We start from the raw sequence: 15976 nt of genomic DNA on the forward strand, positions 1-15976 counted from the left end.
AATATTGATTCTCTTATTTAAAAATTGCTTATCAACCCTTTTTCTTTTTAGAGTGTTGCCTGTTTATATCTCTTACCCACTTGAGAAAATTGGTTGTTCATTATTTTTGTTTTGTTTTTTGAGACGGAGTTTTGCTCTGTCACCAGGCTGGAGTACCGTGGCGTGATCTCAGCTCACTGCAACCTCTGTCTCCCAGGTTCAAGAGATTCTCATGCCTCAGCCTCCCAAGTAGCTGGGATTACAGGCACATACCACCACGCCCAGCTAATTTTTGTATTTTTAGCAGAGACAGGGTTTCGCCATGTTGGCCAGGATGGTCTCAATCTCCTGACCTCTAGATCCACCTGCCTCTCCACTCTCCAAAAGGCCTCAGTGTGTGTTGCTCCCCTCTCTGTGTCCATGTGTTCTCATCATTTCACTCCCACTTGTAAATGAGAACATGTGGTATTTGGTTTTCTGTTCTTGTATTTACTCTTGTAAATATAGTAAAAAGAATTCCTGTGCTCTTCACTTGGATTCCTCAAAAGTTCTGTCCCTCTCTCTCTCCCTCTCTGTCTCTCTCTATACGCACACACACACACACACACACACACACACGCTTTTTTCTGAACCATTTGAAAGTAAAGACATAGGCATGATTTCCCTTTATCCACAAACATTTCAATGTGTATTTTCTAAATATAAGGATATTTTCTTATTACACAATCACAACACAATGACAAATCAGGAAATGACATCAATATAAGACTATTAGCTAATATATAGACCTGACTCGAATTTCCCCAGTTGTTCAAATAATGTCCTTTCTAACCAAAGAAGAAAACATTTCCCATTTAGGATTCCATGTGGCATTTAGCTGCCAGGTCTCCTCCGTCTGCTTTAACCTGGAATAGTTCCTCAGTCTCTATGTGTCTTTATGAATTTAGCATTTTTGAAGGGTACAGGAGAGTTATTTTGTAGGATGTGCCCTGATTTGAGTTTGTCCATTTCCTGATGATTAGATTCAGGCCATGTGTTTTGGGAGGACCATAGCAGGAGTGATGCTGTGTTAATCTCAGTAACAGGAGACACATGATGTTTATTTGCCCTGGTACTTGGTGGTGTTAACTTTGATCCTTTGGTCAAGGTGGTAGTGTTAGCTTTCTGTTACTGCTATAACAAATTACCACAAACTTATGCTTAAAACAAGATAAATTTATTACTTATGGTTCTGGAGGTCATAAGTCCAAAATGAGTTTCACTTGGCTAGAATCGAGTTGTCAGCAAGGCTGGCTCCTTCTGGAGGTTGTAGGGCAGAATCTCTTTTCTTGACTTTTCCAGATTCTAGAGATTGCCTGTACTCACTGCCTTATGGCCCCTTCCTCCATCTTCAAGCCAGCTGTGTAGCATCTTCGAATCTCTTTCTCTGGCCTCTGTATTTGTCACTGACATCTCCTACCCTGACTCTATGACCCTCCTGGCTCTTTCTTAGGACCCTTGTAAATAGGTTGGATCCACTTGAATAATCCAGGGAAATTTTCCCATCCCAAGACATTAATGACATCTGCAATGTCCTTTTTGCTATGTGTGGAAGCATATTCACAGGTCCTAGGGACCAGGATGTAGACATCTTTAGGGGCTCTTATTTAGCCTAGCATAGTGTTATTTTCTAGGTTTCTCAATTGTGAAATTACTGATTCCCCCTTTATAATTAATAAATATCTTCAGGGGAAATATTTTGAAACCACATAAATATCCAGTTTCTTCTCAAATGAATACTAAATCCATTAGTCTTAACATCCATGAAAAATTCTTGCCTTAATCAATTATTGCTAAGACAGTTGCCAAGTGGTGATTAAAATTTTTTCCCAACTTTGTTGAAGAACACTTGACATATAGTTACATACCTATGTTTTAAGTGTATAATTTGATAGGTTTGTTGTTGTTGTTGTTGTTGTTGTTGTTGTTTGAGGCGGAATTTTGCTCTTGTTGCCCAGGCTAGAGCACAGTGGCGTGATCTTGGCTCACTGCAACCTCTGCTTCCCAGGTTCAAGCGATTCTCCTGCCTCAGCCTCCTGAGTAGCTGGGATTACAGGTGTGTGCCACCACGCCTGGCTAATTTTGCATTTTTAGTAGAGTTGGGGTTTCTTCATGTTGGTCAGGCTGGTCTTGAACTCCCAACCTCAGGTGATCAGCCTGCCTCGGCCTCCCAAAGTGCTGGAATTACAGGTGTGAGCCACTGTGCCCGGCCAGTTTGATAGGTTTTGATATGTGTATTACCTTCATGAAATCGCCACGATGAAGATAGTGAACCTGTTCATTACTCCCCGCTAGTTTCCTCATGGCCCTTTGACATCTCTCCCTCCACATTATACCCTTCCCAGGCAGCCACTGATCTGCTGTCATGATAGATTAGTTGCATTTTCTAGAATTTGTAAAATTGGAGCACAGTAAGTACTTTTGTTCACTTGGCTTCTTTCACTTATACTTATTTTGAGATTTATCCATGTTGTTGTATATATTAATAGTTTATTCTCTCCTATTAGTGAATAGTATTCTATTTTTATGGACATATCACTGTTTACTCATAGACTTGTTTTTTTTGAGACAGGGTATCACTCTGTCACCTAGGCTTGAGTGCAGTGGCGCAGTCATGGCTCATTACAACCTCCACCTCCTGGCTCAAGCCATCCTCCTATCTCAGCCTCCTGAGTAGCTGGGACTATAAGCCTGTGCCATCATGCCTGGCTGATTTTTTTTTTTTTTTTTTTTGAGACAGAGTCTTGCTCTGTTGCCCAGGCTGAGTGCAGTGGCGAGATCTTGGCTCACTGCAAGCTCCACCTCCCGGGTTCACGCCATTCTCCTGCCTCAGCCTCCTGAGTAGCTGGGACTACAGGCGCCCACCACCACACCCAGCTAATTTTTTGTGTTTTTAGTACAGACGGGGTTTCACCGTGTTAGCCAGGATGGTTTCGATCTCCTGACCTCGTGATCTGCCCATCTTGGCCTCCCAAAGTGCTGGGATTACAGGCGTGAGCCACTGTGCCTGGCCGACTAATTTTTATATTTTTTGTAGAGACGGGGTTTAGTCATGTTGCCCAGGCTGGTCTTGAACTCCTGGACTCAAGAGATCCACCTACCCCGGCCGCCCAAAGTGCTGGGATTACAGACATGAGCCACTGCACTCAGCCTGGACTTCTTAATGAACATTTGGTTTGTTTCAAGTATTTGGCTATTACAAATCGAGCTGCTGTGAAGATTCACGTATAAATCTTTGTATGGTGGTTTTCTAATTCTATCTACATAATAAAACTGGCATTCTACTGTAAGGAAGTCTCCCCTCCCCACCATGTTAGTGTGGATTCATGGATTCTTATTTTATTTAATGCATTATAATATGTTACCATCTTTTATTTTTCTTTTTTTTGGAGATGTAGTCTCACTCTGTCGCCCAGGCTGGAGTGCAGTGGCATGATCTCGGCTCACTGCAACCTCCACCTCCCAGGTTCAAGCGATTCTTCTGCCTCAGCCTACTGAGTAGCTGGGATTACAGGCATGCACCACCATGCCCAGCTAATTTTTGTATTTTTAATAGAGAAGAGGTTTTGCCATGTTGATCAGGCTGGTCTCGAACTCCTGACCTCAAGTGATCTGCCCGCCTTGGCCTCTCAAAGTGCTGGGATTACAGGCATGAGCCACCATGCTCGACCATTACCATCATTATTAATCTTGATGTCCAAATTGTCCTAGATTTGGATAGTGGGAAGCTCCTTTAAACTGGATCCTATTTCCCTTTGATATATCCTCATCATTCTTTGAGCACTTCCATGTTAACTGGAACAAAATGTTACAGGCTTAATAGGTAATTTCCCTGCCCCAGTTCTGGAATCCGCCATTTCTCCAAAGAGTCCTGGTTCCATTAAGCAGAGAATAATATTTAGAAACTAAGATTTGTGGCTCGGCGCGGTGGCTCAAGCCTGTAATCCCAGCACTTTGGGAGGCCGAGACGGGCGGATCACGAGGTCAGGAGATCGAGACCATCCTGGCTAACATGGTGAAATCCCATCTCTACTAAAAAATACAAAAAAAAAAAAAAAAAAAACTAGCCGGGTGAGGTGGCGGGCGCCTGTATGTAGTCCCAGCTACTTGGGAGGCTGAGGCAGGAGAATGGTGTAAACCCAGGGGGGGGAGCTTGCAGTGAGCTGAGATCCAGCCTCTGCACTCCAGCCTGGGCAACAGAGCGAGACTCCGTCTCAAAAAAAAAAAAAAAAAAGAAACTAAGATTTGTGCTCTAGGGAAGCTCATTGCAATTTGTATGTTTCCAGGATTTCCCAACAGACAGAGCTAGAAAATACATTTATGTATAATGACACCTCCAATTCCATTTCAACATCATAGCGTTTATTCTAGCTTTCCTTCACTTGTAGTTTCCATTCCCTTCTAGTGGTGTGCTGGCAGATGTTTAACAACTGGTTCTCCAGTAGATAAAAAGCCTGATAGGCAATGTTTGCCAGCATTCATGGTATAAAAGCTCCCTTCCATGGCCAGTTTCAAGCTAGCAACATGACATTACTGAATGGAGAATTAGAAAGAGATGTGTACGATTGATTCTTACTAAGTAAGCCAGCTCCAGCATGCCACTGTTCCTTTTTCTATGAGAAACCTGGCTCCCATTATCCACAATAAGCAGTTTCAGAACTGCTAACCATACCGTTGTGAAAACAAGCTAGAGTTTCATATTTGTACTTTTTTTTTAAATCTTTGGCTAGGAGTACGTAGTCAAAATATTGTGTCCAAAATCACTTAAGTTGGCTTGGTGTGGTGGCAGATCATTTAAATTTAAAAAGAAATCCCAGAATTTTGATTTTAATTGGAATTGTTTTAACTTTCTAGATTTATTTGGGTAGAACTGACTCTTTCCGGTGTTGGATTTTCCCATCTTCATCTAGGACTTATTTCTAGGCTGTATTGAGGTCTTTCTCTGTGTTCTTTGGCAATGTTTGGTAGTATTGCTTCAAAAAGATTTATTTCTAGGCTGGTCTGCCTATGGAGTAACTATTCTTTCATTCCTTTACTTTTCTAATAAACTTGTTTTCACTTAAAAAAAGACTTATTTCTAGGCGTTTTAAAGATTTTGTTGGCATTTTGAATAGGATCTTTGTATTTTAAATTACCTTTTTTTTTTTAGATGGAGTCTGGCTCTGTTGCCCAAGCTGGAGTGCAGTGGTGCAATCTCGGCTCACTGCAAGCTCCGCCTTCTGGGTTCACGCCATTCTCCTGCCTCAGCCTCCCGAGTAGCTGGGACTACAGGCACCTGCCACCACGCCCGGCTAATTTTTTGTATTTTTAGTAGCGACAGAGTTTCACTATGTTAGCCAGGATGGTCTCGATCTCCTGACCTTGTGAGCCACTCATCTCGGCCTCCCTTAAATTACATTTTAAAAGGTTATTGTTAACATATAAGAAGGCTGTTGCTTTTTTGTATATTTATATTTTGTTCCCAGTTTTTCACTTTAATCTCTGGTTTTCTAAGTAGATACTTGTATTAACAATTTCTGATATTTTTATCTCTGTCTGTAGTGAGAAGTTGGGAAAGGCATTGCCCAGGAAGTGGAGGGCATTCAGAGGGCCTCAGAGCTGTGCTTATCCTTTTTTTCTGTAACTTTTCACTGTGGAAGCTTTGAAGACTGCTGGGGACAGTGCCTTTGCTGTTCTAGTTTTCATGCCCATGTTAGGCGCCTGTTGCGGGGTGGAGTCCTCGGACCAACTGCAACCTTGGCACAAATGTCAGAACCAGCTGCTCTGCTTCCTCCTGGAGTGGGGCAGATCACTGGCTGGGTTCCCAGTGACCTCCAAACACCCTGCCGATTTCTCTGAGGCAGCTCCAATTTCAGCCCCTGCTGATGGAGAGCTTGGGGCTTCAGTTCTAGGATTGTGTTGGAAAAGTTTGCGTACTTCCTTCTTTGTCTTGTCTGGGTTGGAATACTGTCTTCCGACTTCTATCTAGTCCCATTTGCTTTTTCTGTTACAGAAATTCTTACAAATCTCCAGTTTCTTCATTGGGCCCCTGCCTGTTTTCTGTTGTTGCTGTGGATCACGTGTTTTTTCAGTGTGGCTTGGTAACAGATGTGCGATAAACAAAAAAGTTCGATTTGCCATTAAGGGATGGAGATGGGGAGAAAGACTTCAGATTATAAACATAGTGTAAATATATTGTAGAAAGTTTAGAAAATGTAGGAAAGTGCTAAGAAGAAAATTACTTTCAGTGTTTGGGTTGTACATATTCTTCTATTTTTTTTTTTCTAATGTGTTCTTGGGTTGCACGTTTTCTGAGGTTCTACTTTCACTTAACTTATTTTGAATCGAGTGAAGTTGCCATTTTAAATTACCTGCTGACTTGAGGGTACGGACATTTAGACATATGAAAATGTCAAGTGTGAATCTAGCCTAGATGACGCCGAGGATTTTTCAGGGTTGTAGGAGGCGAGGTGGGCAGGTTGTAGGTTTGTGGAATAACACTGAAGCAGGAACTGGGGTGGAATTTCATGCTTGTCTGCAATGTCCACTACCATTATTTAAGAAGGTTGAGGGACACAACCATTATAGTGACTTTGACCTTAGGCTTGGGAGAACATGGCTGAACATACTGACGTGCTAACAGTCGTTTTCATATCCTTTGCTAAGGTATATATATCTGACACGTCTCCAACTCCTTCCCAGATGACAATACACACATTTTTGAATATCTAACAGACTACGTTTATTTCACCATTGTTTGCTTTCAATGAAAAAATTCACAGGGTCCAAACACATCCTTTTTTGCTAACGTGCCTGGTCTTGAAAAATCCAAATTTGTCTTCTTCATTCTTTTAATTCTTGAAGCAGTTGACAAACTCAAAGCATGTGACCTCCTTTAATCCTTCCAATATTCCCCATTTTACAGTCTAGTAAATTAACAGTGAGAGAGATTGAGTCTTTAGCTCAAAGTCACATAGTATGCGAATGGTAGAATTGCCACTCAAACCGAAGTGTAGCGTGAAAGCGTGGGTGTGTTGCATCTAGAATTGCAAGGAAATGGACTAATGGACAAAGAGTTAGGTATGGTCCTTGTTCCTCAAATAAGGGAAGCTATGTAGTTGAGTGGTTTAAAAATTCAGACTATAGTCTGTTTCAAAATATAGATTTTGAGCCTCAATGGTCTGTCCTTTATAGGAAGATATTTAATAATGATACCTATGTCATAGCATTGTGGTAAGGATTCAACAAGATATTCCATGCAAAATACTTGGTATGCTATTTGGCACACAGCAAGTACTCAATGTATATTAGACGTATTTTTGTTTTTTATTTTAAGGCAGAGTCTCACTCTGTTGTCCAGGCTGGAGTGCAGTGGCATGATCTTGGCTCACCACAACCTCCACCTTCCGAGTTTAAGCGATTCTCCTGCCTCAGCCTCCTGAGTATGTGGGACTACAGGTGCGCGCCACCATGCCTGGCTAATTTTTGTATTTGTAGTAAAGACAAGGTTTCACTATGTTGGCCAGGCTGGTCTCGAACTCCTGACCTCATGATCTGCCCACCTTGGCCTCCCAAAGTGCTGAGATTATAGGCATGAGCCACCGTGCCTGGCCCTAGACATAATTATTAATATTAATTAATAATAATCCATATATGCAGAATTTGATCCATTTGGTTTTACCTCATAGAGTGGTAAGTAAACAGGAAAGAAAGATCAAGGTTGACAGCATAGGGAGGTAAAATGAACTTTGTGGTTTATCCCAAGTCCAATGTTTTATAGCTCTTAATAAATAACTGAGAGATTTGGATAATATTGTTAGTTAAGAATTAAAATTTTTCATAGTGGTGGGAAGCAGTGAAAACGAAAGCAAATAAGGAAAGCTTCTAGAGCTTTGTTTCCTCCACCTGTAAAACATAGAAAGACCTCCTGTCTCACTGTGCTTGTGGAACATGTGGTTCTTTAATGCAAAGTGCAGCGCACTTACGCACCCTATGCCCAGGCACCAAATAAACTGCAGCCTTTGTATGAGATGCAAAGTAACTGGCCTCCTCCCTGTTCTAGTGGGGCTCTCTGGGCTTCCAAAAGCCATCATTGCCAACTTGCATGTTTTACTCAAGATTGGAGGTTTTTAAAAAAATGAAATGCAAACCACGGAGGGTCTTCTCTGGCCTCTTCTTTGTATTTCTGACATTCTCTCACCTCCCCATTCTGTAGTCTTCTTTATTTTCACAGGCTTGCATCCTGCTTTCTTCCTCTTATAAGCTCCTCTCAGCAGGAACCATGATGGTTCTTTTAGTCTTTTATATTTTGAATGGCCACAATTGTCAAACTGCATTCCAAGTCACTTGGAAGGTGTATAGAAAGGTAGAGACTGCCGTGCCCCGCCCCAGGTTCAGAATTAGCAGGGCTGGGGTGGGACTGAGGGGTCTGCGTGTTTAACAAGCTGCCTGAGTGATTCTAGCCTGCTAATCCCTGGAGCCCATGTCTATAGAGGTTGTATAACAGACGTCATAAGAGGAGTGGGCTGGAGAAGCAGCACAGAACTAGATGTGCTCAGCAGCAGGACCTATAACCCTGACGGTGGCTTTGGAGACTGCAGGTGCTGTTTGCTTCCCCTCTACTCCTTACCCTTCTGCCCAGAGGCCATGGGAGGATAGAAGAGGTGAAAAGGAGCATAGAAATAAGTTATCAGAGGCCCTGCAGCATGGAATGAGTAGAGGCTTTTCCCCCCAGCAAGTTTATGCAGTTATTCCAGAGCCTGCTATTCCAGAGCCTGCGTATTCCAGAGCCTTTGTTGGAAAGACTACCATTTTCCCATTCAATAGCTTTGGCAACTTTGTTGAAAGTCAGTTGACCATATATAAGGAAATACACAGGTTAAACTTTTTTTTAAAAAAAACTGTTTCTGCATTCTATTCTGTTCCATTGGTCTATTTGTCTGTCCTCTGAAAGGTACATACTGTTTCTGTTACCATAGCTTCAAAAATAGTTGGTTTTCGGTTGTTGTTGAGGCAGGCTCTTGCTCTGTCGTCCACGTTGGAGTGCAGTGGTGCAAAGTTCATTGCAGACTCAACCTCCTGGGCTCAAGCGAGTCTCCTCCTTCAGCCTCCTGAGGAGCTGGGACTACAGGTGGGGGTGTGCACCACCACACCCAGGTCAAAAAAAGTTTCAAAGTCAGGTGGTATCAGTCCTCCAACTTTGTTCTTCTTAAAAATTGTTTTTTTCTTTTGCCTATTCTAGGTCCTTGGTAATTCTTTATAAATTTTAGGCTTGACTTGCAAATTTCTACAGAAAAGACTTTCGGGATTTTGTTGGGATTGTGTTGGATCTATAGATCAATTTGGGGAAATTGGTATTTTAACAATATTCACTCCTTCAATCCACAAACATGGTATATATCTACCTTTATTTAGGTCTTCTTCCATTTCTTTTAGCTGTACCTTTTGTAATTTTCAGTGAAGAAATCTTGCAAAACTTCTTGTGTTATTCCTGTATACTTTATCTTTATTATGCCATTATAAATAAATGTTTACATTTTTTTCTTTCCTTTTTTGCCACTGGTCTATAGAAACACAATAGATTTTTGTGTATTGACCTTGTGTCCTGCAACCTTGTTAAACTTACTAGTTTTAGTAACTTTTTTGTAAACTTCTTAGAATTTTCTGTCCATAATCATGTTGTCTACAAATAAGGAAGTTTTACTTTTTCCTTTCCAATATGTATGTTCTTTATTTCTTTTACTTGCCTAGCACTGGCTAGGACATTCAGTGTGTGGAATAGAAGTAGTGAGAGCAGACATCCTTGCCTTGTTCCTGATCTTAGGAAGAAAGTATTCCGTCTTTCACCTTAAGTAGGCTGTTAGCTTTAGGCTTTTTGTAGATACTATTTGTCAGATTGAGGACATTCCATTCTCTTAATGATGTGTTGATTTTCTATTGTGAGGTGGTATGGAAGTTTTTCAAATCCTTCTTCTGCATCTTGTAAAATGATTGTATGACTTTTCTTATATTTTTCTGTTAATATGGTGAGTTATATTAATTGACGTTCAAAAGTTAAACTAGGCCAGGCATGGTGGCTCATGCCTGTAATCCCAGAACTTTGGGAGGCCGAGGTAGGTGGATCACTTGAGGTCAGGAGTTTGAGACCAGCCTGGCCAACATGGTGAAACCTTGTCTCTACTAAAAAAAAATACAAAAATTAGCTGGGTGTGGTGGCATGTGCCTGTAACCCCAGCTACTTGGGAGGCTGAGGATAGAGAATGGCTTGAACCCAGGAGGGAGAAGTTGTAGTGAGTGAGATCGTGCCACTGCATTCCAGCCTGGGCGACAGATGGAGACTCTGTCTCAAAAAAAAAAAAAAAAAAAAAGGTTAACTTGTGTTATTGAGCTACCACTTGATCATAATGTGTTATACTTTTTGGCAAAGGTTTTTACATCTCTGTTTATGAGAGATATTTTTGTGTAATATTCTTTATTATTTTTTAAAATAATGCCCTTGTCTTTTTTTGGTAACGGGATTTTGCAAGTCTCATAAAACAAGTTGAGAAGTATTTTTCTATTTGCTGAAATAGTTTGAATGCAATTAGTGTTACTTTTTTCCTTAAATGTTTGATAGAATTCAACAGTGAATTCATCTGGGTCTAATGTTTTCTTTGTGGGAAAATGTCAAATTACGTGTTCGATTTCCTTAAACATATAGGGCTTTTCAGATATCTGTTTCTTTTCTTTTCTTTTTTTTTTGGAGATGGAGTCTCTCTCTGTCGCCCAGGCTGGAGTGCAGTGGCACAATTTCGGCTCACCGCAACCTTCGCCTCCCGGGTTCAAGAGATTTTCCTGCCTCAGCCTCCTGAGTAGCTGGGACTACAGGCATAAGCCACCACGCCCAGCTGATTTTTGCATTTTAGCAGAGATGGGGTTTCACCATATTGACCAGGCTGGTCTTGAATTCCTGGACTCAAGTGATCCGCCTGCCTTGGCCTCCTAAAGTACTGGGATTATAGGCATAAGCCACTGTGCCTGGCCAGTGCTAGCAGTTTTAAAAGACTCAATTTAAATTTTATTTATTTATTTATTTATTTATTTATTTATTTATTTATTTATTTATTTTTTTGAGACGGAGTCTGGCTCTGCCGCCCAGGCTGGAGTGCAGTGGCCGGATCTCAGCTCACTGCAAGCTCCGTCTCCTGGGTTTACGCCATTCTCCTGCCTCAGCCTCCCGAGTAGCTGGGACTACAGGCGCCCGCCACGTCGCCCGGCTAGTTTTTTGTATTTTTTAGTAGAGACGGGGTTTCACCGTGTTAGCCAGGATGGTCTCGATCTCCTGACCTCGTGATCCGCCCGTCTCGGCCTCCCAAAGTGCTGGGATTACAGGCTTGAGCCACCGCGCCCGGCCTAAATTTTATTTATTCTCTTCTCTGATGACCCTATCCTGTCCTTTCCTGTCTACTGCATCCATTATGTATTTTCTTTGTATAGTCTTATATACTAGTCTCTAATTTTCCTTGTGCACACATGTTTATTTTATGTACATGTCTTTTACTAACTCTCTGAATGAATGGTAGGAACTGATTGCAGGAACTCTATCTTATGCTGGCTTTGTAAACTTTTTAGTACTTCATAGTAGTTGATATGTAATTAACAGACATTTCTCAAACAGTATTAATATGGAAACTACTGTGGATGATGGTTTCGGCATAATCCAGATGCCCTTTAAGGAGTTAAATGATTTTTTAAAAAGATGTTAACTCATGATACCAAATAGTATATGCTAGAGGATGTCTTGCCCTTTTTCTTGGCCCTTCTATGCTTATTTTTGTCAGTCAACTTACCACCTGTGTTCTCTGAGTAACATAGGCAGGAGTTTCCAGACCAAGTCTTCCACCACTTTAACTTGACCTTCAGCACTCTTTCTTTTCTCCTGGGCATTTCCTTTCTTGGCTGCCTCTGTAGTCCAGCCACTCCTCTGAGGCAGCAATTCTGGTTTTTTTAAAGGCTGGCAGCTGGGAGGTCTGTGGTTTTGGTTTGTGTTTCCAGGAAACTCTGGCCTAGTTCCACCCGTGCAATCTCACTCAAAGAGTTTCTACATCCTTAATTAAGAAAAAGGGGCCAGGTTTGGTGGCTCATTCCTGTAATTCCAGCACTTTGGGAGGCTGAGGCGGGAGGATCGCTTGAGCTCAGAAGTTCAAGATCAGCCTGGGTAACATAGTGAGACCTCACCTCTACTAAAAAAAAAAATTAGCCAAGTATGGTAGTGTGCCTATAGTCCCAGCTACTTGGGAGGCTAAGGTGGAAGGATTGCTTGAGCCTGGGAGATCGAGGCTGCAGTGAGTCATGTTCATGCCAGTGCATTCCAGCCTGGGTGACAGAGTGAGACCCGGTCTCAAAATGAAAAAAATAGAAAAGAAAAGAGGAAGCTCAGTGTCTTTCTCTTGTCTTTCTCTGGGAAGAGCAAAGACTCCTGTCTACAAACCAGTTTTGACACTGACCATTTGGTACCCATTCATTCATCACTCAGGAATCTATTTTCATTGTTCTCTTCTAATGCATCTGGCAGCAAGCACAACAGGCCTTTTCATTCTCCAGAATTTTACTGTAGGCCTTTGATGTGAATAATATTAAGATAGATTTTTTGGGAGGGGGTGCAGGGGTAGTTCAAAACTTGAAAGAAGCTGCAAGCACTTGCAGTAGAGTTGGGACAGAAAGGTATTCACAGGCATGATAGCAAATAACAAATTCAGATGCTAGGGACTCTGAGAACCTAGAGAAGGGAGTAATGGGTCTACTCAGAGAAGTCTTCGAGAAAACCTGGGAATTGAGGGGCTATATCTGAATTCAGGAGAGGATAATGTTAGCATCATCTTAGAGCTGCTGCTGAGTGCTGTATTTCAGGGGCAGTTAGATGCCTTCCTGGCTAAGACAGAGGGGCATATATGGAGGAGGCCAGTAGACAAATGAGGCTTTGGTGGAAGTTGATTTTGGGCTTTCTAAGGTCTAAATTTGTGCTCAAACAGCAGTTACAAAGCATAGAATTAAACATTTCTAACCTAGATTCATAATCTATAAAAGTTTTTATGATTTTATACGTCCACTTAAAAAGTGCAAGGCAAAATGGCTTGTTAGGGTGCCAAGTTGAAATCAGCCCCAGGCCTGGGTCCACTGGGTCTTTCTGGGACTGCTGTCTGCTCAACGAGGCCATCATAAGTGGCAGCAAATGGAAGAGACAAATTCTGCTTTTCTAGTGTCCAGGGCTGGGTAGAGAGGTATCTTTAGAAACCCCTTATCCTTAGTTCTAGATCCTTGAGGAATCGCCACACAGTCTTCCACAATGGTTGAACTAGTTTACAGTCCCACCAACACTGTAAAACTACTCCTATTTCTCCACATCCTCTGCAGCACCTATTGTTTCCTGACATTTTAATGATCGCCATTCTAACTGGTGTGAGGTGGTATCTCATTGTGGTTTTGATTTGCATTTCTCTGATGGCCAGTGATGATGAGCATTTTTTCATGTGTCGATTGGCTGCATAAATGTCTTCTTTTGAGAAGTGTCTGTGGGTATATACCCAAAGGATTATAAATCATGCTGCTGTAAAGACACATGCACACGTATGTTTATTGCAGCACTATTCACAATAGCAAAGACTTGGAACCAACCCAGATGTTTATCAATGATAGATTAGATTAAGAAAATGTGGCACATGTACGCCATGGAATACTATGCAGCCATAAAAAAGGATGAGTTCATGACCTTTGTAGGAACATGGATGAAGCTGGAAACTATCATTCTGAGCAAACTATCGCAAGGAAAGAAAACCAAACACTGCATGTTCTCACTCATAGGTGGGAATTGAACAATGAGAACACTTGGATACAGGGTGGGGAACATCACACACCAGGGCCTGTCATGGGGTGGGGTGAGTGGGGAGGGATAGCATTAGGAGATATACCTAATGTAAATGATGAGTTAACGGGTGCAGCACACCAACATGGCACATGTATACATATGTAACAAACCTGCATGTTGTGCACATGTACCCTAGAACTTAAAGTGTATATATATATATAAACTCTTATCCCATATGGAACCACACTTCCTTCTGCAAACTGGGGCTGGGAAGGGTTGGTTTGCCTTGGCTGGGATGGGGTGGATGAGTTCAAAACTCCCCAGGGCACATTCAGAGGCCAGCTAACCAACCTCTTAGGGACTATGGTCTGAATCAGACAACCCATTGTATGCATTCGGGGGTGGAAACTAGGGAACCAGCCTCCTTAGGGAACACTTTGGAGGGTTATTTAATGTACTGATTTGTTGGTTTGGGGACTTGTTGGCTTGATTTTTAAAATGTGCTGCATCTGAGGCTGCTGGTTGGGGCACTTAGCCTGGTCCCTCCAACCTTGGAGAGCACAGTAGAATAAAATACAAATAAGTTGCTAATTTAAAAATTTGGCCAGGCATGGTGGCCCATGTTCAGCACTTTGGGAGGACAAGACGGGCAGATTGCTTGAGGTCAAGAGTTCGAGACCGGTCTGGGCAACATGGCAAGACCCTTGTCTTTACTAAAACTACAAAAAGTAGCTGGATATGGTGGCACATCCCTGTAGTCCCCGCTACTCAGGAGGCTGAGACAGGAGGATTACTTGAGCCCAGGAAGCGGGGGTTGCAGTGAGCCAAGATTGTGCCACTGCACTCCAGCCTGGGCAACAGAGTGAGACTCTATATTTAAAATATATATATGTGTGTATACACACACACACACACACACACACACACACACACACACACACACACATATATATAGTCCTTCTCCCCTAATTGGGGCCAATGACAATGGAGAGCATGCTTCATGCTTCCCAGTGGACAGACAGCCCTATTCTCCCACTCCTGAGTCCTGGTTCCTGGCTCCTGGCTCAGAGCTGCTTGTCTTTTGCAGAGATACCCTTGACCCTCAATAGTGCTAACTGGTGGTAGGAAGAGCTATCAGGGTGAAGTTCAGTGGCAAGTTTAAGGATAGAGAAAAATTGTATAGCACCAGGTTACATGGTCCTGTAGCGTAAGTCAGTTTCCGTCTGGCAGTATAAGGAAGCACATGACAGAAGGCTGGACTGGGTGCCCAGCTCCTTCTCCCTCTCCTTGCCTGACTTTGGGCGTGAGTAGAGGATCCACAGAGGGACCTCAGCCTAGCCAGTTTCCTCATCCATGTGCCTGTGATTCGTCTGTCACTTCCTGTTTTGTGGCCCTTCAGTCTCATCAGTTAAAAAACTGTTTCACACAACATGTGTTCTTACTTCTTGGATTGTTCTTCTCGGCTTGGAGGTGTCTTGGAGGTAAAGTGTTACCGAACTAAACTTGAATCTGCTCACTGGGCATGGCAAAGCCCAACACTGACACAAAGATTTGCAGTTACAGGAAGAAAGGCATTTATTGCAGGGCACCAAGCAAGGAAGAGGGGCATGATGGCTTACAAGCAAGGTTTTTATTTTTTTTTTTTTTTTTTTTGAGACAGAGTCTTGCTCTGTCGCCCAGGCTGGAGTGCAGTGGCCGGATCTCAGCTCACTGCAAGCTCCGCCTCCCGGGTTCACGCCATTCTCCTGCCTCAGCCTCCCGAGTAGCTGGGACTACAGACGCCCACCACCTCGCCCGGCTAGTTTTTTGTATTTTTAGTAGGGTTGGGGTTTCACCGTGTTAGCCAGGATGGTCTCGATCTCCTGACCTACAAGCAAGGTTTTTTAAAGGCAGGAATGAGGGGGTTTCCAAAGTGAGTTAGGGGCTTAGGAATTTCTGGAACTTCTTTATTGGTTTCCTGGTTCCAGTATGTCGAAGGTCAACATGACTGTGATCAGCATTTGTCATTGGGTGAGAGTCCTGGTTTCTGAAAAACAACTCAAGGATGTATGTAAAGATGTTATCTTTGTTTCTGTAGGGAACCAAATATCTTGTGACCCTGACTTACTTGGGTGGCTTGTTCGGTGGATTATTCAT

General features: G+C 42.5%; 1 protein-coding gene across 1 annotated transcript in view; it reads left to right on the forward strand.

Moving 5' to 3' along the window:
- The window catches only part of PSTPIP2 (proline-serine-threonine phosphatase interacting protein 2), a 95666-nt gene that overhangs the window by 23997 nt on the left and 55693 nt on the right, over positions 1-15976 (forward strand). The window lies entirely within an intron of this gene.

Source organism: Piliocolobus tephrosceles, chromosome 18 (genome assembly GCF_002776525.5).
Source record: "Piliocolobus tephrosceles isolate RC106 chromosome 18, ASM277652v3, whole genome shotgun sequence".
In the NCBI taxonomy this organism is placed as follows: domain Eukaryota; kingdom Metazoa; phylum Chordata; class Mammalia; order Primates; family Cercopithecidae; genus Piliocolobus; species Piliocolobus tephrosceles.